This window comes from Anopheles maculipalpis, chromosome X, assembly GCF_943734695.1.
Source record: "Anopheles maculipalpis chromosome X, idAnoMacuDA_375_x, whole genome shotgun sequence".
Taxonomy (NCBI): domain Eukaryota; kingdom Metazoa; phylum Arthropoda; class Insecta; order Diptera; family Culicidae; genus Anopheles; species Anopheles maculipalpis.
In genome coordinates this window covers 17,899,674-17,925,485 of record NC_064870.1, presented here as the reverse complement: position 1 = coordinate 17,925,485, position 25,812 = coordinate 17,899,674, and the positions used below count along the sequence as shown (strand labels likewise).

Sequence of the window (25,812 nt, the reverse complement as noted above, 5' to 3'; positions counted from 1 at the left end):
CGTTTTTAAAGTACATGCTAAACGTGCCACGCTTGAGAATGAATCGCTAACTGAAGCTGTAGAGCAAGGCGTATGCAGCACCCAAGTATTAGGCGGTATGTCAAAAATTTATACAGTGTTTAAGATGGTGTTCACATCTTTCCTGTTGTTGTTTGATTTGCTGCTATGAAGGGATGAAATGCTATGATGGGATGGAAATATGAAAAATCCGCAGGATTTTGTTATGGATCAAGCGTTCGGTAAACCACTTTCGTTTCAACCTTGTCCAAACCGGTACTCAACTGTTGCAGCTCGACGGATTGTGCATTCGCGATTTCAAGACTATCGATTTCCTCTTCATTAAACTCCTCCTTCATGCCAGGCATTTCTTGGAAAACGTCTCCCTTCGTATGCAGCTTTATGTCTAAGTTGCAGCGATCCTCACCTGACACGGCAGGTAGCTGGATCAACGCAAGAATCTGTTGCATAACGTCCCGTATCTCTTTCTGTATCTTTGCTAGCGATTTTGTGGAAGTGGATGACTTCTCTTTGCCTTCACCAGCATTGTCATCGTACTGGGGCGTAATGTTGAAGTCCCACCGCTCCACTGCTTCACTCGTCTATACCGTTATGATGCTCACGCTAATTCTGTTGATCATCCTTTTCATTATTAAATCTGTGATTTTTAACCACAAACTGGTTGTGAACCGTAAGGCGCTACGTTTTTGTGGTCCTCGCTGTTCCTCACGGCTATCGCTATCGACGTTAACAGATTAGACAACAGCCACTAGGCGGCGCCACAGTAGGAGATAAAAGAAGAGATCGTTAGGACAACGACAGGAGATGATATCGCTTCGAGAGCGATTAGATTAGGGGCTAGCGACTGACGATTAGGACGATCGCTCTCTTAAGCTCCGAACAGTCCAAGCGAACGGACACAATAAAAGTTGGTAAACGAAACCCAACACACTCATACATTGTCCCATAAAGGCAGATATTCTCTGATTGTTATTATATTGCCTAGAAGCAAAAACGAGGAAGTTAAACATTGATTTAACATTACCCACAGCAAATCAACTTTATTTCGCATATATCAATCATTGAAAAACAATAATAAAATATACTAAGTATAAAATAAAATATAGATATACGAATTAAATAACAAATGAAATTATACAATCAATACTTTCACAATAAAAAAACGATCAGAACTTATCTCCAGAACATAAGAAAAACAAAAAAACCTAAGATAGAGGAATACGTCATATACTTTATTTTCGACGAGCTATAATCTGCAGAGGTCCTCCGTTGAAACGGAAACGATACAACAAGCGGAGCTGATTGTCGCATAACAACAAGGGAAACATTTCTTAAAAATTGTCGGAACGTCCTATCCGCTACCATTTCTGCTGAAGAACGATGAGACGGAAACCAATGCAAATACTGCAAAAAAATACTGATCATACTGTTTAAAATCGTCCTTGGATCACAAGCATTTTAAATCAGATCAACTATTACTATCTAGGACCAACGCATGACAACCCCGTATATTGAGCAAAATCCTAACAGGTTGGCTGATAAGTCCCCGGCCTGACACATAGATGGCGCCGCTAGTATTAAATGCATATTATTTTTATAAAGCACCAACCTTCAAATGATTCGTGTCAAAATTTGACGTCTGTATGTCAATTAGTTTGTGAGACAAAGCGTCTTTTGTCAAGCAACTTTTGTTATTGTGAAAAAAATGGAAAAAAAGGAATTTCGTGTTTTGATAAAATACAGTGGAAGCAAAAACTTGGCTTGATAATGAGTTTCTGGACTCTGCCCCAGGAAAATCAACAATAATTGATTGGTATGCAAAATTCAAGCGTGGTGAAATGAGCACGGAGGACGGTGAACGCAGTGGACGCCCGAAAGAGGAGGTTACTGACGAAAACATCAAAAAATCCACAAAATGATTTTGAATGACCGTAAAATGAAGTTGATCGAGATAGCAGAGGCCTTAAAGATATCAAAGGAACGTGTTGGTCATATCATTCATCAATATTTGGATATGCGGAAGCTCTGTGCAAAATGGGTGCCGCGCGAGCTCACATTTGACCAAAAACACCAACGTGTTGATGATTCTGAGCGGTGTTTGCAGCTGTTAACTCGTAATACACCCGAGTTTTAGCGTAGATATGTGACAATGGATGAAACATGGCTCCATCACTACACTCCTGAGTCCAATCGACAGTCGGCTCAGTGGACAGCGACCAGTGAACCGGCTCCGAAGCGTGGAAAGACTCAAAAGTCCGCTGGCAAAGTAATGGCCTCTGTTCTCTCTGAAAAGCCATCAACAGTGACTATTATATGGCGTTATAGGAGCGTTTGAAGGTCGAAATCACGACAAAACGGCCCCATATGAAGAAGAAAAAAGTGTTGTTCCACCAAGACAACGCACCGTGCCACAAGTCATTGAGAACGATGGCAAAAATTCATGAATTGGGCTTCGAATTGCTTCCCCACCCACCGTATTCTCCAGATCTGGCCCCCAGCGACTTTTTCTTGTTCTCAGACCTAAAAAGGATGCTCGCAGGGAAAAAATTTGGCTGCAATGAAGAGGTGGTCGCCGAAACTGAGGCCTATTTTGAGGCAAAACCGAAGGAGTACTACCAAAATGGTATCAAACAATTGGAAGGTCTTTATAATCGTTGTATCGCTCTTGAAGGGAACTATGTTGAATAATAAAAACGAATCTTGACAAAAAAATGTGTTTTTCTTTGTTAGAAAGGGGACTTATCAGCCAACCTGTTAGGAGCAGTTTTGTCACAGGGTGAACTTGGTATAGATAAACCAATACATTTTGCCTCTCAAAAAAAACCCAACAAAAATCAATACAACAAAAACCGAAGAAGCATATTCCGTTTCCGAAAAGCAAATGTTGGCTATAATTTGGTCATTGAAAACCTTTGGGAGCTATTTGTATGACACTAAATTTAAGATAGTAACGGATCATCAGCCGCTCACTTTTACACTTTCTCAGAATAATACTAATGCTACGTTAAAGAGATGGAAATCGTATCTTGAAGAACACGATTACAAAATAGTCTACTCGCCAGAAAAAGCAAATGTCGTGATCGACGCCTTAAGTAGGATTTGTTGCTCCATGCCAGCAACTCAACATTTGGCCACCTACTAAAAGTCCTCTGAATGCTTTTCGGCAACAAGTCATAATAAAAGAACATTATAAACACGTGGAAATTAAGAACCTCTTTTCGTATTTTAAGAGAATTACTTCGATGCCTCGACAATACGGCAATCATCACATCACACATCAGTTCAGTTCAAAGTTCCTCTTCAGATCAAATGAATATAGTTAGTGAGGAAACTAACAGAGCACATAGGAGAGGAGAAGAAAACAAAGCACAAATTCTGAAACGATATATTTTTATCCAAAAATGTATGCTTAAATTAAATATTTCATATGAACTTGTCACATTTGCAATGAATGCAAATATTATAGAAAATATCGCCACCGATGCAAAAAAAAACCCCTTAGCCAAGTGCACCATTTCAAATATTACATATGGACATTCTTTTCTTAGAAAAATATTACTTTCTAACTTGGGTAGATAAATTTTCCAAATATGCACAAGTAGTGAAGCTTGACTCCAGAGCTACTGTTGACGTCTCACCAGCATTGAAGGAAGTAGTTCTCAAACATAAACCATCCGATAATGTTATCATAGACTGAGAAAAATCTCTTAACTCAAGGGAAATCACAGAATTTTTCAATACATATAATGTTAAACCATATCTATCAGCTGCTGGAAGAACCGAAATGAATGGTACAATTGAAAGATTCCATTCTGTTCTTCTTGAAATATATCGTATCACAAAATCTGAACACCCTTACTAATCGGTTTTAGATTTAGTCACGAGTTCAGTTCATAAATACAATAATACAATTCATTCTTACACTACCTTTACTCCAATTGAAATTATGACTCCCACCGATAACACACCTGAAATCTTAAGTAAAGTACAAGCCAAACTGAAGATAAAGCAAGATAAAGATATTCAGTATTACAACAGAGAAGCAAAAGCCAAAAATATACCTAAGGAATCAGCAGCATACATGAAAACAAAACGAAGGCTGAAATAAGCAAAACCATGTAGAATGATCGAAATTGAGAAGGTTAATAGATCCACTATTTTAACAAAAAAAGGAAAGAAGATCCATGTGAGTGATTTAAAGATTAAACTACAGATGGAAAGTTCCGACCATTTGCCGGATCGAATCATGCCGGAGCGCTCTGAGGCCAGAATCAAGTCCGGATCATGATTCCGAGTTCCGGTTGTTCAATGATAATTACATTCCTTGACCTTTAAAACCCCTAAATAAAAAAACTCTTCATAATACATGGCTCATGGCTGCAGTCATTGCTTTCGTTACAACTTCAATGATGAAACGTTTGGAAGATTTTTAAACATATCTCAAACTTTTCACGTTATGGATAGAAAAGTATAATCTCTTTTTGCCGGTTACTTTCTTTTCCATATAGCTCATAAGGAAAACAAACTGAAACTGGGACAAAAACGCACTCGCTGAAAAGCACGCATGGTTTAACTCAGTTGTTGCAATGAAATCCAAGGCAACGTATTCGTTGTCATAGCATTTTTGTCCTATTAGAGGTATATGCGATTACCACAGGCGTGGTATTTGCGCTTCCTGTGTATTTTCGGTCGTAGAGGGATTTATTGTATTTCTGTATCTGATTCACTGTATTTCAATAAAGAATTTACAGCATTTCATACAACAATACAAAAGGGTTTTAAAAATGACCAAAACAGGGTTTAACGGTAAACGAACTGAGCGGCCGCGGGTGTGCAATAACTCCCAAGTAGCGTTAAACTCACAGCAGATCGATAAGCAAATTCAATGTAGTAAGCAGCAAAACCTTCCAAGGAGCTCAAGCAACCATTGAACACGACCAACGATTTGCAATAACTTAAAATGTGCGTTTTTCAAGGTCACTGCTGCTAATATTGACATAAGCTACAAAATCATAATCACTTCACACTATCACCTTATTGCAATGATTCGGTAATTGTTCCAAAGGATTCAGGCAAATAATGCAAAAAAGTAGCAACAATTCAATGGAAAATCGTTGATTAAACTCGCTTAGACTCACAAAGTCCCTAAAAATAAAAGAAAAAATGTTAGTTTAACTCCAGGCTCGCTTTTGACCTCGGACTCGATTTTGATCCCGGACTTGTTTTTGATTCCGGAATCGTCCGGATGCCATGCAGTAGGGATGACGATTGTTCTTTGAATTTTAAATGTTAAGAAGTTGATGACAAATCACAATATGGCACGATAACGTCATAACTAATTGTAAATAAATAAGTTGCTGATAAATTTAAATATTATTTTACTGTACGCCTTTTGAATGTAAATAATGTGTAGATAAATCCGGTAAAATTCGAGGCCCTTGAGATTATCAATAAAAAAACGAACAATAATAATAAAGTTCAATTCACTAGAAACCACGATAATATGTAAAAAAAGATATGTATGCAAAAAAGCTTAGTTGTCAGTTGTTCGAAAAAATGGTTAAACTTTTTTAAATCAACAAAGTATAACAATTAAACAAATACTGAATGAATGAGTAAAATAATTTACTCATTCAATCGGTCATTTCTACTGTGTAATCAATTTCTTAAACAACAATCATGTACTTATAATAAACAAAATTTATGACAGTTAACGTGAACGCTTCTCAATTCAAAATCTTCTTCTTCTTCTTCTTGGCTTAACGACCTCTATCGATGGTCATGCCGGCCATCGAAAATGGCTTTCTAGACTGCCGATACCACGTAGTTGGTTAGTCAGTCCTCACTACGGTTGGACGGTCCGGATGGGATTTGAACCCCGGTCCTACCGTTTGAAGATCGGCGCCGTTGTCGCCTACACCATCGTGCCGTCTCAATTCATAATATAAAGTACAAAAGTCTAGAATTTGCACTAAAAAAATATTTATAACCAATTATGTTTAAAAAATTACAAAAAAATATCTTTTAAATTGCAATTAAGAAAATGTCTAGGGTAAATGCGAATGAAGTGAATGTTAACAACAACAAATTTGCTAATTTGCTAATTTAAACAAAATTAACTACAAAGTTAAATATTAACAAAACAACCAGGAACAAAAAGTTATGGATTAAAGTTTTTGTAGTTGGGGGAGAAAATTCATATTGTTTCAAAATAGAAAATATAGAACTACGGTCAAGCCGTCGTAATGGAATAAAAATATCGAATACATTTAAATAAATATAACTTTTTAAGGTTTTATAATTTTAGAAAAAACGACACCTAAAGCTTGATTTGATAACAGCAACATAAAATCATACAGCCGTTACTAGTAACAAAGTCTTTCTAAATTCAGTGCACACAATAGTAAATTAAAATTATTTTCATCATAATCATAAGCAAAAACATAAAGCATAAACAATTCTTGGTAAAATATTATTTGTCAATAAAAATAAAATTTCAATTATTAAAACTAAAAATACAAAAATATTCTTGTAACAAAGGGTATCGTGTTTGGTATCGTTTACCTTTCACTCATACATTGTCCCATAAAGGCAGATATTCTCTGATTGTTATTATATTGCCTGGAAGCAAAAAAGAGGAAGTTAAACATTGATTGAACATTACCCACAGCAAATCTATTTTATTTCGCATTTATAAACCATTGAAAAACACTAACAAAACATATAATGCGGATTACAGAACAAATGAAATTATACAATCAATACTCTCACACTAAAAAAACGATCAGAGCTTTTGTTCAAATCACGAGAAAAACAAAAAAAACCTAAGATATAGGAATACGTCATATACTTTATTTTTGACAAGCTATAATCTGCAGAGGTCCTCCTAAGTAATGCACCACAATGGCAATCGTTTACGTTGAGACGGAAACGATATAACAAACGGAGCTGATTGTCGCATAACAACAAGGGAAACATTTATTAAAAATTGACGGAACGTCCTATCCGCTACCAATTCTGCTGAAGAATGGTGCGACGGAAACCAAAGCAAGTACTTAAAAAAATACCGATCATACTGTTTAAAATCGTCCTTGGATCACCAACACTTTATATCAGATCAACTATTACTATCGAGCACGAACGCACGAATGCACGACAACCTCGTATATTGAGCAAAATTCTAATTGCCGATACTGTTTAATGCCCGAACACACTGATTGGATACATGCAGAGCAAGCGCAGCTTGGCTATGCAAGGTTCGTCGTATGTCGGACTGACAAAAGCTTCATCAAAAACTTATAGCAGCACCAAAACAAATGATGGCGACACAGAAGGTTCCGACTAAAACAATTAAAGGTGCTGCATTGTTGAAGATTCATATTTTGACGTTTCAATCGTAGTAGCCTGAGCTTATAGGATTTATACATGATATGAATATCTATCATAGTAAAATGAATGGCACGATTATCGAACGAAAAGAATACGTCTGCCGTAGGGATACTTCTAGATACCTAGGGGTTATACTAGATAAAAAATTGAGCAACGAATACCAGCTAGGCAACGTTATCACCCGGAACAATCAACTGATTGGTATGCTTACACGGTTAACTCGAGAATTCCGTGATACAGTTTCCTTTACAAACCGCTTTACTTTTCATTGATAAGATCGGTACTGGAATACGCCTCTGTGGCTTGGTGGACCACCGCTACTCATTCTGTGGCACGACTCGAATCCGTACACAGCAAAGCCACAAGCCACGCGCACCATCATTGGAATGAGATGGAATACTACACTCGCTGCATTTTATTCGGTCTCGAGCCTCTTAGTGATCGCTACCGGAACGTTCAGAGTGTCTTCATCGCTGATTGCTCAACTCTACTTACACCGACTCCCTGAACTGCTAAACTCAATTCAGTTATACGTCCTTGCCAGACTGGCAGACGTAAGATCTGACCGCCATAGGGAACCGCCGTACGCGTTTTGGCGGTTGGGAACCATTGCATATAATGTGTCGTTAATCCAACTCTGTTTGTAATCTGTTTGAGCCCAGCATACCCCGCACAGATTTCATCAACCGCCTCCGTAATCTCCGCAACCAACCTGTTGACTAAACTTTAGTCACCCATCTAACTATCCCTCTTTCGCTACCGTCTACCGTAATAACTATTACGCACTTGGCTTAGTACTATATTAGACGGGCCTATAGGTCCGTTGAACTAATAAATGATTTTTTATTCCTGTAAAACGACCAGGCCGTTTTGCTTACTCATAAAGGAAATGATATTAAATGAAATTAAATGTGATGCTGTTGAATAACGATGACAAATAACTTATTACTGTAAGAATCATCCAACCAGACATGTGCGTACTGCAAATACGAGACCAGAGGGAGAACGGTCTAGTTTAAGAATAAAGGGATTTATAGCAATAGTGGAATCAGGGGCAGTGTCTTGTGTTTCAAACGAAAAACCCTCACCTATAGTTTGATAGCAATTAAATAAGCATGCCTGAATTAGCGAGCCCTGTTTTTGATTTTATTGGTTAATTATTAACTTTATCGGATTTTATTGGTTTATTATCGGATTATTGGTTTCTCTTTGTCCGTCTATTATACATAATATCTTCATTTTAAGATTTTTTGTAATTAAATGGCCAAACCGTATTTCTAGATAGTTTTTATTATTTGTTCAAGGATGGCCAGGTCGTAGAGCTTGCAGGCTTGCAGGCAGCAGGCAGAACATGGTGTCTATCTTTCTAGAGATACAAGGGCATAACAATGGTCACATTCAGCTAACGTTGCAGTTTCTTTGAAACGAAACCTTCTCCTTTTAGTGAATCGGGGAAAAAACAGGAAGAAAACACTATATGACCCGAAAATTGATGTCTTTTTTATGGTGAAAAGATATCAACTACCGACATTTTTGGATACCTTGGTATTTGGTTCCATTCTAGGCTAAACTGCAGTACACATATCACCCATCTGGTGCAAAAATTCAGTAAAAGAATCAACTTTCTAAGGACAATCACAGGATTCTGGTGGGGAGCACATCCATCAGACGTCCTGAGATTGTATAAGACAACGGTACTATCCGTATTGGAATATGGAAGCATATGTTTCCGTTGGGCATCCAATACGCTGATACTCAAGCTTGAAAGACTACAGTACCACTGTCTTAGATTCGCACTAGGGAGCATGAAATCTACACACAACGTGACCCTAGAAGTGATGATCGGAGTGATGCCGCTCAGACTACGTTTTGAAATGCTGTCGCTTCGTCTTCTACTTCTAGTCCGTTGTTCAGTATCCATTCCCTTGATAATAGAAAATTTCGAAACGCTTCTAGAGACAGGTTCTAAGGGCAAAATCCTCAAGAATTTGTTACACTACAAGTGCATCCTAGCGCTCCACAGGCATTAAATCGTGCTGCCCTTCCTGAGAACTACAGTTCTGTTTTAACAACAGTTCCTCATTGCGCAAGGAAATTAAGACCATACCGAATGATCTTTGCCCTAGGGTAGTTCCGGGAATTTCCATGAACAAGTATGATCATTTAGACTAAATAAGCCAATACTACACAGATGGATCATCCTCTGAGGAGGGCACTAGCTTCGGTGTTTTTAGCGAGTCCACCTAAGCTTTTTTCAAAATGAGGCAGCCATGCAGTGTTTACACGGTAGAGCTAGCCGCAATCTTTTACGCACTATTTTCATTGAAAAGCTTAATGCTATTGAGACACTGATATCCGCAAAGGTTGTTAAGAGTCAAAATGTCCTCACCATAAAAAAATCCTTGAACTACTTGGTTCAATATGCGATAAGGCGTTTAGCATCTCGCTAATAAGGGGCCCACCCTTCTCATTGTGTTATTTCCGGCAATGAGAAGACAGATTCAATGGCTTCTGTGTGTTCTAGTTCTGCGGAACTGGAAAAAACAATACGCAGGCGAATATATGTTTGTGCTGTTCAAATAATTCTGCTTGTTTTGTTGCAGTCTAAACCCGCAAATTAAAAGGTAAAAAAACAGCCATCAAACCACAATAGGCAACCCAGTTTAATAATAAATAAAATAAACGTGAAAAATTGGAACATCTCGAACTCAATGTTTAGGAAGCATTTACACACGTAACGTGAAAAGTATGTCTTTACTTGATTTCATGAATTGGTTATTGTGGATTATAGCATAAGTTCTAATAGAATGTATTAGTATTAGTTAACAGGACGAACGAAAGATTATAGATGGAAAGAGGAAATACATGGAGTAAATGATGTACTCTTCGACAAGCACTCAACCGAGTATGACGTGTTTTTGCGCCCCAACCGAAATAGAGCTATTGAACAACCTTCATTAGTCAATTAAGTTCTATGCTCTTTTCAAGAAGCGTCAAAGTTCAACCTTAGTTCGATTTTTCTTAAAACAGCTCTTTAGCAGCTAGAGAGCTCGATTTTTATAGTTCTGGCTATTTGGGAAATACCTGCTTGCCGAAAGCTCTGATCGTGTTAGAGCCAGAGTGCAAAGCAGCGTGTTAGTCGACGGCGACAGCCTCGAAGGGTTCTACTATATTAGGACTGTCGTAAAGCAGCGAAATCCGGAGACGCATTGTACAGGGGAATCGTGCCTACTACGGCTTTCACCGTCTGCTGAGATCCAGAAGACTTCGATGCACGCTCTTGGCGTGTTTGAGCGTCGCATCCTTCGGACCATCTTTGGCGGTGTGTTCGAGCATGGAATGTGGAGGAGAAGGATGAACCACGAGCTTGCTGAGCTATACGGACAACCATACATCCTGATGGCAGCAAAGACCGCCTGGATACGATGGCTGAGGCATGTTAAGAGGAAGCCGGATTCTTGCCCCGCCAAGAAGGCATTCGTCAGCGACCCCCAGCTTAGCACGAGGCGTCGGGGAGCACAGCGAGTTCGTTGGCTGGATCAGGTGAAGGGTGATCTGTCGGAGATCGAGTGCCTACACGGATGGGAAGCTGCAGCCAGGGATCGAGTTTCCTGGTAATCCTTTGTTGACCGGGTCTTCACGGTATGTGATGACCCGGCCATCTTCTATAATTGATCTCACTGTGGATGATTCACCTGCACCATCGGTGAATGATATTCAAAATGAAACCTCTGCATTATCACAATCAGCAGTTGATTCCCCAATAGAAAGTATGATGCTTCACAGCACGCGGAGTTTAGCTGCAACTAGCGATTTGGCCGAAAAACAAGTTCTGAATGCTAACAGAAAGCGAAAAGCTGTTATACTGAATTCACCGATACTTCCTTCTTCTTAAATAAAAGATGTGTTGCGAAACAAAACGCTGATAATGGAACAGCAAAAAGTACCAAGCCATCCACCAAAAAGACGCACAACACTTCTAAAAAACCAAGAGTTATTTCAAACACAACTGCATCTACAGTCCAAAGTGCAATTATTATAAATGAAGAGCCTCCAGAAAAAAGTACTAACCCACCCACCACAAAGACTAACAACACTTCTAAAAAACCAAGAGTCATTTGAAAGACTTCAACTACTAATAAAGATTCAACTAGACGAAAAAGATTCCAGAGAACTACCAGCACGACTCAAAGTATAATCACAGCTGATACACCTTTTTTACCATTTCTGGGAGTTTCTTCCGTTGGAGCATTCAACAACGTTTGGTTAAACCATAATAGCCAGTTTCAGTTCTATGGAAAAAAAAACCAGATTTCAACTAAATAATACTCAAACTACTACGAGAGTTGTGCAACATCCTCTGGCTAAGGAATAATCTCTACCTTGCCCTGAACCACACATTATAGCTAAAATTCCTAGTGCTTCGAACAATAATATCATAGCAAGTTCCAATAATGGAAAACATACAAATCGAATCACTAAGCAAAGCGTCAAACAATCCCATCACGATGAAAGGGCTATACCATCAACGCCCAAAACGAATCAAATCGAAAAAACGTACCAGCCTTCAGTAGCTAATAATCAAATAATGCAAATAACAGCGTTGAAATTCAAATCAGGCATGCATAGCCTCATAATCTTTCACAAAACATTGGTCTGCCGCAATTTATTCCATTACCTCAATCATCTTTGGTACCACAAGCTATAACCAACAATGACACTACACAGCACATGAATGATCATGAGTCGTGTCTAGCAGTCGACACGAACGGACGTGTTTTTCTCTAAGTGCGCGAAATACTACCAAACTATCCAAATCTTCGTTACGAGTACAGTGCGTCATTCTCCCAGAATGACGAAACACGGGCGAAAGAAAAAGAGGGAAGATACCTCTAGTCCCTCTGCGATTAGCACGTTATCAGCAGCAGCCGATCTATCGGACAAACATGTAAAACTCTCCTCTCTCGATAAGGAAACATTAGAGGATGAAAACGATGATAATTTCATCAAAGTACGCTCTCAAAAAAGCGGTCGTACCAAAAAGACCAATACAGCAGCGGCTGCACGAGCTGCTTCTACGATCTTGGGCCAGTCTAAGGATGCTGCGCCTGTTCGCTTGGATATGCGACTTAAACCCACACTATCTCAAGAGAGTATCTTCTCTCTTGAAGGCGCAATGGACTTAACAGATTGCGCTCGAGGCAGTAGCCGTGCTAAAACTACTAATAAGCAGTACCCCCTCACGATGCTTCCTCCATCCCGCGCCCTCCCTCTACGGCTCGATCGGCACGCATACCACCAATCGCACCATATCCAGTTTTTAACAAGATAGAAGGAAAGGCTAAGGACATACTATGCTTGGCAGGAAATCCTACTTCTTTTGAAGAAGTGAAAACTATCCTAATAAATGCTTTAGGTGACAGACAGGAATTGACTTACTACAAGAGTCCATTGTGGCAAAATTTCAGTGCTTTCTTCACTGACACATCACACTAGTGTCCGACCCCCGCCCACCACCCCCGCAACCGAAACGCACACTCCTGAATTCACGCTTACACCTTTAACCGAACCGGCTAATCCAGCAAAACGTCGCCTGATTGATCGCTCCCCCCCGTCGGATGGACAGACTCATCCACTACTTACCGGCACAGCCCCGATAATAGCTCCATCTCATGCCGCATTATTTCTGCCACCCGAAACGCCTAGATTTTTTCTGTACATGTCGCGCTGCCGACCGATGGCCACTGTCGAAGAAGTACTGGCGTTCGTTAAGCAGCAACTCAGCACTGATGATGTCATTGTTAGAAAGTTAGTGCCGGCTAGTCGGGATCCCAGCACGCTGACCTTTTCGTCATTTAAGGTCGGTTTGTCGAGCGAGGGGATATACTGGACCAGACATACGAAAGCGACGCAGAGAGGAGACCATGGAACGCTGGCAACAACAGTGGACAGCCGGAGCAGAGCAGCAGGGATCGCCGGGGATGAAGACGAGGAGACTTATCCCGGACATTATGTCCTGGGTAAATCGTAAGCACGGAGAAATTGATTTCTTTCTTTCTCAACTCTTTACAGGGCATGGGTTTCTCCGGAGCTACTTCGTCGAGAAAGGCATCCTCGACGGTTCGCCAAACTGCCCGGTGTGTGAACATGACGTGGAAGATGTCGACCACGTAATGTTCCACTGTCCACGGTTTGCTCGGATCCAGCAAGAGATGCAGCAGCAGAGCCACACCCGCCTGACGATGGACAATCTGGCGGCGGAAATGTGTGCCCACCGCTACACCTGGGAAGCAGTCCGGACTGCCGCTCGAACCATCTTCAGAAACCTCCAAGAGAGGTGGAATGAGGAAAGTCCACCAACGGCAAGACGGAGGCGACAACAACGACGGCGGAACACGGAACAACCAAGGTAGCAATAGCTGCCGCCGTAACCGCACACAAAGGACTACACTACAACGGAAGCAGCAGCAGCAGCGACGAGTAACCAGAGCAGCAGCAGGAGCTTAGACCCAACCGGGAGTAACGGCTACGGACGGACGGGTCTGAGCAGCAGCAGCGGAAAGGAAGGCACGAAGCAGCAGCAGCAGCTGAGACAACAAGGACGAATGATGCAGCAACCGCGCGTCAACGGGATGAGTGCATTGCACAAACGAACCTGCATGGAGTACTACGCACATCAGCGCATCGGCAGGTTTCGGATCAGGTCGAGGAGTGGTTTAGTTGGGTCGCATCGGCTGCCGGGTCCGCGTCACGATGAATCCCACATACCCCATCCTGAGGGTTGGTCTGTAGCCGCAGACCACCTTCCGAGATGGGGACCTTTTGAAGGTTCCCTCCCCGTTAAAAAAAAAAAAAAAAAAAAAGTCGGTTTGTCGCGGCTACAAAATTCGGAAGCAGGCGTGGAAAGGTGCCCGCGTACCCATGGAAAGGGACCCAGCAAAGCTGCAGCACATCGTCGGGGAACTGTTTCCGGTGCAACCGCCCATGGAGTGGCCCGCAATAGCAACAGAGACAGGACGGACGGACGAGGACACGGCAAGGGATCCAGTCACCGAGGACGAGCTGTTGGGCATTGCAAAATCGCTCTACCCACAGCGTGCCCCTGGAGACGATAATATCCCGAACGTGGCCTTGATAGCGGCGATGACAGCATTTCCACGCGTCTTCTCGAGAACGTTACAGCACTATATCAATTCCGGCCACTTCCCCGTTAAATGGAAGAGGCCACGGTTGGTGTTATTCTCGAAGGCCGGGAAACCACCGGGGTAAGCATCGTCGTACCGGCCGATCTGCCTGCTGAGTGTTCTGAGAATAGTGTTGGAGCAACTAATACAGCGCAGACTTACGGAGCATCTCGATGCGATGGGCGGCCTCGCTGATGCCCAAGACGGATTCCGGAAGGGACGCTCTACTATGGACGCCATCAACAGGGTGATCGCCAACGGAAAGGTTGAGCTGGAAAAAAGCGCAAGGCCGACCGACTGTGTGCAAAGGTGACAATCGCCGTGAAGAACGCCTTCAACACGGCCAACTGGACAGCGATTGAAGCTGTGGGTCTGAAGCTGGCCCATCAAAAGATCGGCTACATAATCTGCTGCACACATCACAACCCGCAAGTAGATCAACTACAGGCGGGGACACACACGATCAATTCCACGGAATCGCTCAAGTACCTCGGCGTCGAGCTCTGCCGCAAGCAGTACTACGGCCGGCATTTGGAGAAGGTCTGCACCAAGGCAACGCGTATCGCAAATGCCTTGACCGCTCTGATGCCGAACAAGTGTGACCCCAAAAGCAGCAGAAGGAGAGCCCTGGTTAACGTTGGGAATAGCATTGTTCGTTACGCGGCACCATCGTGGGGACGGACACTGCTACAGAGAGATATCCATCCCACCACCGTTCAGAGGACACACCGCACAGGAGTACTTCGAGTAGCCAGCGCCTTCCAGACGGTTTCCTACGATGCAGCTTGCGTGGTCGTAAGTACTATCCCGCTAGTCCTCCTCCTAGAGGAGGACTGCCACGCTTCGCTGCCACGACGACAAGGTAGCGAGGGGATATACTGGACCAGACATACGAAAGCGACGCAGAGAGGAGACCATGGAACGCTGGCAACAACAGTGGACAGCCGGAGCAGAGCAGCAGGGATCGCCGGGGATGAAGACGAGGAGACTTATCCCGGACATTATGTCCTGGGTAAATCGTAAGCACGGAGAAATTGATGTTTATCTATCTCAACTCTTTACAGGGCATGGGTTTCTCCGGAGCTACTTCGTCGAGAAAGGCATCCTCGACGACTCGCCAAACTGCCCGGTGTGTGAACATGACGTGGACGATGTCGACCACGTAATGTTCCACTGTCCACGGTTTGCTCAGATCCAACAAGAAATGCAGCAGCAGAGCCACACCCGCCTGACGATGGACAATCTGGCGGCAGAAATGTGTGCCGGGTCCGCTTCACGGGCCCAGCGTCACGATGAATCCCACATACCCCATCTTGAGGGTTGGACTGCCGCAGACCACCTTCCGAGATGGGGACCTTTTGAAGGTTCCCTCCCCGTTAACAAAAAAAAAAGGTCGGTTTGTCGCTCGCGCTCCAGGATCGAGCCTTGTTACAGTCCACCTGGCCTATCGGAACATCCTTTAAGGAGTTCGTTGATAGACGAACCGTAAACAACGTAGCACGTTCCGCAACCGAGTTTCACCACCCGCAGTCCATCTCCAGCACTCATCATCTGACGGATCTGCAAGATACTAATGCTTGCTTATCGCCGGCACGCACATCTACATTGTCTCCCACAATACTCAATACCACGGGTCTGTCTTCACCACCACCATTGCAATCGCAGCAATAACAATCGTCCACACCGGTTCCCACTCTCCCAACACCAATCATAAGCTAAATCTTTACTGCCAAAATACGCGAGGTATTAGAACTAAGCTGCACTGATCTTCACCTCGCACTCAAGAATATATATTATGTCGTCATTGTTATCACCGAGACTTGGATGGATGATTCGATACCCTCGTCACTCTTTTTGGATGACAACCCTATCGTTTACCGATGCGATCGTAAATCTAATAATAGCAGTGCCACCCGCGGTGGTGGGGTTCTTATTGCCTGCTCATCGAATCTCACAACATCACAAGTTCTTGTGTGCTATCCATCCTTAGAACTCCTGTGGATAAATGTGCTCTGTAAGGGAATCCGTGTCTTCATCGGAGTAAACTACATCCCTCCCGAATCAAGCAGAAACACAGCAGTGTTAGATTCGCTGATCAACTCGATCGCGGATGTACAACGACGTATGAAACCGCACGACGTATTACTCCTTTTTGGGGACTTCAATCAACCACATATTTCCTCGTCGTCCGCCGATGGATTCTTCGTCCCATTCCCCACGTCACCCTCTCATGCTTATTTTTGTGATGGAGTACATTAATGTAATCTTAAACAAATTTCTAACGTTAAAAACTCAATGAACAGACAGTTAGATTTAGTTTTCATTAATGAGTCGGCTCTGTTCACTGCCTCGAGAGTATCAAGTGCTGCCATACCTTTACTTAGGTTAGACAATTACCACCCAGCTCTAGAGTTTAATGTATCTGTTAGTGCTAATGATTCCCTCCCCTCCCCTATCCATAGCATGAGGCGAGGGTTTAACTTTCGTAAGTTGGATTCCGCGAAATTGGCCCGTATGTTGGGCGCTTCCGATTGGTCTTTTTTGGACTCTTCTCGGTCGGTGAATGAGGCAACTGACCATTTTTACGAAATTATAAATGCGGCGTTACCGTTATGTCGCCCTCCATCATTCCCCCCTCAATCCCCCCCCTGGTCCGATTCGACCCTTCGTTCCCTCCGCAGAGACAGATCTCGAGCACTACGGCGTCTGCGTAGACATCCGTAACATCATCACCACGTGACATTTAAATACGCAGCTTATGCTTATCGCATATACAATCGGGCACGATATTCCCGTTACCTCCACATACTCCAAATCCGTCTTCATTCCCGTCCTAATTCCTTCTGGGCTTTCGTCAAGAGTCAGCGCAAAACCGCCTCCATTCCCACTGTTATGTCACTACGGCGTCTGCGTAGACATCCGTCACATCATCACCACGTGACATTTAAATACGCAGCTTATGCTTATCGCATATACAATCGGGCACGATATTCCCGTTACCTCCACATACTCCAAATCCGTCTTCATTCCCGTCCTAATTCCTTCTGGGCTTTCGTCAAGAGTCAGCGCAAAACCGCCTCCATTCCCACTGTTATGTCGCTCGGAGATGTGTCGGTTGACAATAGCTCTGATATCTGCGCCCTTTTTGCTGAGCATTTCTCCTCCAATTTCTCTGCTCCTGTGAATAGTCAGCCTCTAACTACTTCAGTTAGATCACATATTTCAGAGACTTCAAACACTATTCCTTCCTCTCTTATTACGATCGATGCAATACTCCTCGCCATTAACAAACTCAAATCATCCTTTTCTCCTGGTCCTGACGGTATCCCTGCTGTAGTTGTGAAAAAATGTAGTACTGTTTTCGCCCCTCTGTTACTAAAGTTATTCCGTTTATCTATGTGTTCGTCCGTTTTTCCTTCGGTCTGGAAACAAGCTTGGCTTGTTCCTATACTTAAGAAGGGAAATCCCTCCATTGTCTCGAACTATCGCGGTATCTCCCTTTTATGTGCATTTGCCAAGGTATTTGAGTATGTCTTGCATGCCTGCATCCTTAACTTTTCACGTAGTCTTGTCATCCCTCAACAGCACGGGTTTGTTCCTAAACGTTCCACTTCCTTCAACCTCATGTGTTTTACATCGTTCGTGTCGACTCATCTTGATGTTGTGCCTCAAGTCGACGCTATTTACACGGATTTCAAATCCGCGTTTGATCGCGTTCCTCATGAGTTACTTCTTGAGAAATTGTTACAATTAGGGATCAACAGCATAATTGTTTCCTTGTTGCAGTCATTTCTAAGTGAGCGTACATATCGTGTTAAACTAAATGTTAATTTCTCTAGTTCCTTCTGTTCTGTGGCCGGTGTCCCCCAGGGAAGTGTCTTACGTCCTCTATTGTTCGTCCTATTCCTTAATGACATTACTTCTGTCTTGCCGCAAGATAGCTTTCTTTGCTATGCCAATGATGTGAAAATCTTTTTCCCAATCTCATCGGATGCGGATTGCGTTTTCCTTCAAACTGTTCTTTACCGTTTTCCTCTGCTCATAACTCTCTCACCCTTTGTCCTGTGAAGTGTCAAATCATTTCGTTTACTCGTTCCTGCACTCCTTTCCTCTATCCTTATGTGCTGGACCAGGTCCTAGTCAACCGGGTTTCGCTGGTCAAGGACTTAGGCGTATGGCTCGATAGTGGCCTTACCCTAACGTCCCACAACGACTCTATGGTTGCTAGAGCCTGGAAAACACTGGGTATCCTGAAGCGTATTGCTCGTGACTTCTCTAATCTTCTGTGTTTGAAAACGCTGTACTGTTCGCTGGTCAGGTCATTGCTGGAGTATTGCTCAGTAATCTGGTCACCAACGGCTCGGATCCATATGGATCGAATCGAGCGGGTGCAGAGGTCTTTTACCAGGTTTGCGGTTCGCAAATTCCTTGGAAGATCCACCTCCACCCTGCCCGGTTACGAGTCAAGGTGTCAGTTGCTGAGTCTTGACTCTCTCGAAGACCGTCGATCACGTTCCCAATCACTTTTTGTCGCTTCCCTCTTGTTGAACTGTATAGATGCTCCTTCTCTGCTTGGTTCCATCCCGTTCTATGTCCCTAACCGTTCCCTTCGTATTCGTCCCCCTTTGATTATCCCTAGGCGCCGTACGTCTGCCGGTCGCAACGATCCTTTTTTGAGGGCACTGCGTTAGTTTAACTCCTCGTCTCTTGTGTTCGATTTTCAACGATGTGTAAGAGTGTAGTGTAGCCTATTGGCAGACAACACGTTAATAAATAATAATAAAATAGGAAGACAGAAGGTATGTCAATCCATCGCTACTTTAACAAATGCAAAGAAATAGTTCAGAATATAAAAACCCTAGCAAAGCAGAAAGAACGATATTCCAAACATTGGGATGCAATTAACGCATTTATCGAGGAAGATGCTTTGGCTGCATTTTTATCAGGGCTACGAGAACCATACGTTGGGTACGCTCAAGCCGCTTGTCCGGAAGATATGGAAGCTGCATACGCCTTTGTTTGCAAATTCCAATCGAGAGAGATAACAGCGTTGAATATGGAACCAAAAAAATATCATGATAAAAAAAATCTCCCCAAGCGTGAAGATAACAAATCTCGCGAAGAATACAGGAAAACAGAAGGGTACAAAAATCAACCCCAAACTAAACACTACAATCCTCTACAGCCAATGGAAATAGGATCCGTGCGTAATAAATTGACCCTCAATAAAAAGCAAATCAACAACAACGAGGTTTCAGACGACGAACAACCGGAAGATCTAGACCTACATTTTTGTTGGGCGAAAAAGTAGCACTAACTTTGTAGCTTTGTAGCACTAACAAAGTGACTAAAGAAACAATTAGGTTATTGATAGATACAGGAGCGAATAAAAATATTATTCGACCTAACGTTGTAACTAACATGCAAACAATTGCTAAAGTAAAAGTTAAAAATATTTCGGGAATTCAGGAAATAACTAAACAAGGAACGGTAAACTTAATTGGTGCAAAAGTTCCACCACAAACCTTTTATAAATACCATTTTCACAACTTTTTTATGGTTTAACAGGATCGGAATACCTAGCAAAACATAAGGCAAAAATCAATTATGAGAGAGAATGTCTCACAATTGGAGATGCAAAAATCAAATTCCAGAAATATTACCCTAAAACAAAGTTTTATACTTATATCGTTGAACTCAATACTAACACAGCTGGTGATTGGTATGTTCCAACGTATCAAAAGTTTGAATATGGATTTTATATTGAACCTGGTTTGCATCTATCATTCGATAAAAAGACAACGGTAAAAATAATTACATATCGTCAAAAACCAATGAACTTGGATGGGAAATTATCACTACAAGTGAATAATTTTGAAACAATAACCCATATACCAATTGGAACAAATGTAATCAATGAAAACAACATTTCTGAGTCGATATCAATGAATCATCTCACAACTATAGAAAAACAACATTTAATAAATATTTTGGTTGAAAATCAGTAAGTTTTACTGAAACCAAATGAAAAATTATCGTCTACAACGGCAGTAAAACATCAAATAGTTACAAAAGATGAATTGCTCACGTTCACTAAATCTTATAGATCCCCTCTTCATTTCAAAAACGATGTTGAAGAACAAGTCGAAGAAATGCTTAACACAGGAATAATAAGACATTCCACAAGTCCATACTCCGATTTGGGTAGTACTGAAAAAAGCAGACGCTTCGGGAAAAAAGAAAATTCGTATAATCATCGATTATCGAAAATTAAACGAAAAAACAATTGAGGATAAATATCCGATACCACAGATTGAAGAAATTCTTGATAATCTAGGTAAATCAACTTATTTTACGACTTTGGACCTGAAATCAGGTTTTCATCAAATTGAAATGGATCCAAAAGATCGTGCGAAAACAGCTTTTTCAACGGACAAAGGCCATTACGAATTTACTCCAACTGTTAAAAAACGAGCGGCTTCTTTTGCCTTTTCAGTGTACCGAGCTTTTCTTTATTATCAAGCTCTTGAGATACAATAGAGAGAAAGAAAGAAAGAGCCAAAAAATTAGTCCACTGTTCGCGCGCGCTAATATTAATTTTCCTATCTTTATCCGCTCGTGATACGTTTTCGAATGAATCGATCGTTCCCTAGCTGATCCCGGGGCTGGCTCGTCCTGCCCTTTTCTGATCCTTCATATTCTTCTATTCTTCTTCTTGCCTCCTAACTGACAGGGCGTTGAGAACCTTATAAAGTTTCCAACACCAATGCCATTTGATCTAAAAAAAAAACGCTCCAGCAACATTTCAAAGAGCTATGAATAACATAGTACTTCAAGAGTTTATTGGACAAATTTGTTTTCTATATCTAGATGATATTATCATCATCGGACATAATTTAAAAAACCATTTGAGAAATGTGTCTACAATCTTGAAAAGACTTTCTGAATTTAACTTGAAAATTCAACTAGATAAATGTACTTTTCTTAAAAAAGAAATAGAATTTCTTGGACACGTTATCACACCTGAAGGTATTAAACCAGAACCTTCAAAAATTGATAAAATTTTAAGCTGGATATAACCCATGAATCAAAAAGAAATAAAACAGTTTCTAAGATTGACTGGATATTACAGACGATTTATTAAAGATTATTCCAAACTAGCAATACCATTGACTAAATATTTGAAAAAGGAAGAGATCGTAAATCTAAAAGATGAACAATATGTGAAGCCATTTGAAAAATAAAAAAACATAATTACCTCTGATCAAATACTTTCGTATCCCGATTTTAAATTACCATTCATTTTAACTACCGATGCAAGTAACTATGCATTAGGAGCAGTTCTTTCACAAAAACATGGTAACATTGAGAAACCTATTGCATTTGCAAGTCGAACGTTGAATAAAACGGAAACAAATTATTCAACGACAGAAAAAGAAGCATAAGCAATAATATGGGCAGTCCATAAATATTATCCCTATCTTTATGGAAATAAATTTACCCTTGTAACGGATCATAAACCGTTAACGTTAATAAAGAATTCAACTAGAAATGCAAAAATTCTCAGATGGAGGATTAAACTACAGAATTTTGACTACGACATCCAATACAAACAAGGAAAAACTAACGTTGTCGCAGATGCATTAAGTAGAAAAGATGATTCTAACGATTTTTATCTTATAACAGGTACAAAAAATACAGAACCTGGAGAAAATCAATCTAATATGGATATCAATATTGACGAAAATGATTCTATTTCAGAGTTCCGAATGAACAATCCACCAACATCCGAAATTGACTCTGACACTGACACAATTCATTCAGCAGAAACTTCAGATAATAACTTTATTCATTTCACAGAAAAACCCATTAATTATTATAGAATCCAAATAATTAAAAAAAAATCCGTATCACTTTGCAATAATTCAGTTCATTCATCTACTAAATACACTTCTAACGAGATATTATTTAATCAATCTAATAGTTATCCCAACACTGAAGAACTTTTTCAAAAAGTAAAATAAAATCTCGAAAAAGCTAGACTTATCCAAATTAAAAGAAATGAATTTAGAGAAGATTCACCGGAACTGAAACAAAATGATGAAATATTTATAAAACCGAATATTAGGAAGAAACTAGATCCAAGAGCTAGACCAATAATAATACACAGCTCTAATAAACATACGTTCAAAAATATTAAAAACATAAAACGGCATAAATCTAAAATCAAGCGTCAAAAAAGTTCATCACGTAAAATATCATTTGAATAATTTCAGATGCAGACCATATTACTTTGCCTCTTGTACGTTACAAGTGTCTTAGGAGGAACCTTGCACGTACGAAACCTGGACGCAGACCCTGTCTTACTGTTAGAAAAACAAGATTGTAAAAATCAGACAGGAAATCTTAAAATTGTTCATCCTATCAACATGTTTAATATTGAAAATAATGTTGATAAATTCGAAAAGATAGCTAACAAGATTAACAAAAACCTTCCAATAGCAAATCTTATAGCAAGCAAAAGTTAGGAGATGAGGAACAAACTAACCCAACTTAACCCAGTAAAACGATTTAAACGATGGGACACTATTGGCATAGCATGGATATGGCTAGCAGGTTCACCAGATGCTGAATATCTAAGAATCATCAATACAACCCTGAACGAACTCATAAGCGAAAACAATGAACAAGTACGCATAAACGACGTAATGAACTCTAAGATTGCGGAAATAACTCATACCATTAACGAGCTCATAGAAAAAACATTCATTGAAAGAGAAAATTTAGCTACAAGAGATAGATGCCATCACTCTATTAGTTCACATGGATGCAACAAATCGTGTCTTAGGAGATATAGAAGATATGATACTTCGTACCCGCATTCAGCTAACGAGCAGTCACTAAATCAGATACTTGCTGTAGAAAAAGTAATCAACAACCAAGGCATCAGTACAGATTTCCCTGAACAAGCACTAAACTATGCAATACCAAAAATTGCAATGAAAGGTAAAACGCTATTCTACATACTAGAAGTCCCCAAAGTTGAAGGTAATTGCAAAATATTTCAAGTAGAGCCGTTATCAATCAACAATACAAAGATAATAAACATCCCGTCTTACATTATAAGAACCGGACAGCAACTTTACGAAACAATCAAATCTTTCGACATTATACAATTAGGGGAATACATAAAACCTTTCGAAGATGGCTGTCTTAGACCGATGATCATAGGACAAGAAAGCAATTGTGAAGCAATTGAAGATAAAAGTACGAGTGTCAGACTCATTGGTAACAGCAAGGTTTTAATTAACAAAGGAAACGATGTAATTATGAAATCAGATTACGGACCGCATGATAGAACACTTCGATGCAATTTCATTCTCTCATTTGATAATTGCACAGTGATCGTGGATAGTCATACATTCACATCGGAACAAGTAACTCACGACATTAAAGAGTTACAAGGAGCCTTTCCCAATCTTAAGATGAAGTGGAACGTTATTCATCAGCCTGACATAACAAAGATCCATGACGGAACGATGAATAATAGAAAGCAATTAAACCACATAGCATTGAAACAGTATTCTCATACAGTAGTGACATTTTCAATAATCGGAATTACATTGATTACAATTATAATTCTCACAATTGTAGTAATCGTATTTTGGAAGAAAAAAGCTTCTATGAGAATCGTTATAGAAAAATCTACAAACGCAAAACGAAAACGTAAAGCAAAGAAAGTAGAGAATGTCGAGGATGAACTTCAGTCTGCCCCCGGAGGAATTATGTTACAAGCGTAGTTAACGTTGACTCTCATACGTTCGTTCGCTTCGATCAACGGAAACAAATTCTTCACTACGAAAGTTGGAGGTCTCGACAAGTATCATCCGTGCGTCAGAATCCAGCCCCAATGGAACGATCGCGTTAGTCATCGGCCAACGGACAATCTTCTCCCCTACGGAAACAGATGCATTCCTGAGAGTTCGATTCTCCTTCCTTCCAGTTCAACGGAAGCCAACTCCCCTCTGCAGATTGGCGATCGTCCAGTAGCCCGTTCCCCACGATAAGAATGACTGGTTATAATTTTTCCCTTCGCGATAGGTATAAAAGAACAAGGAACATAGAGCTCAGTGCCTCATTTTCGTTTCTAGTATTGTCATATATAAGAAGTGGGACCGCGTGGTGCCATTTGTAATCAATAAAAATATTTTTTTTATTGAAAACTTATTATAATATATATATATATATATATATATATATATATATATATATATATATATATATATATATATATATATATATATATATATACAAAGCATCCGACACCTTGGTCCCGTGTTGTACAACGTGACTTCCGAGCATCAGCATGTCATCTGATACTCTAGGAATGTCAGCATGCAACATGGTACCGTGGGACAAGCGGCCAACGGGAGAACCATCTAGTGCAGTCTAGCAGTCTTCGCCCATCGTGCAGCCGAGGTGTATCAGCTCTCAATAAAATATTAAAAGTTTGTTTTCTGTAATTAAACCTGTTTTTCTATTACAAAAAGAAGGATAACCATAACTGGCGCAGTCGGTTCGGTTCAGTTCACGTTATTATTAGTGCGCTAAAAAAAAAATTTAAAAATCCAAAAGTGAAGAAAACTTTGTGCTCGCCCGGAACATACTCCATCACCCAACCCGCGGTCGATTTGCGACGAACGCGTGTTTTTTTTCTGTTCTTGACGCAATTTGACGACGCCAAAATGACGCAAAGTTACAAAAAGTGTTAAGTGACTTTTGGTAGTGCACAAAACAAAAACGTTTAGTTTCAACTATTAAGAACTGGAATCATAAGTAAAGCTTCTGGATCTGCAACGATAAAGACGACTCCCCAGAAGATCAGCTGGGAAAACATCCGATCATCGAACGTCCCAACCCGTGGACACCAAGAGAGCAAACGAAGAAACTATTCCAACGAGGAACACTGGATAGAAGAAGGACAAACATTGAATCGGGTATCCGGATTTCAACAAGAAGTTCCTGATAAAAACTGATGCGAGCGATTTTGCTCTTGGCGCTGTACTCTCCCAGAGATTTGAAGATGGACACGAACATCCAGTAGCATACGCATCGCGAACCTTGAATGACACCGAGTGCAGATACTCAGCCACCGAAAAAGAACTACTAGGAGTATTGTTTGCTATTAAACACTTCCGACCATACGTTTACGATCACTTCT

The 25,812-nt window shown here is 40.8% G+C and overlaps 2 pseudogenes; one reads left to right on the top strand and one right to left on the bottom strand.

The window, feature by feature from the left end:
• Nucleotides 1-221: 221 nt before the first annotated feature.
• Nucleotides 222-13,088, bottom strand: LOC126564141 (uncharacterized; annotated as a pseudogene).
• Nucleotides 13,089-13,144: 56 nt separating this feature from the next.
• Nucleotides 13,145-16,262, top strand: LOC126564132 (uncharacterized; annotated as a pseudogene).
• The last annotated feature ends 9,550 nt before the right edge of the window (nucleotides 16,263-25,812 follow it).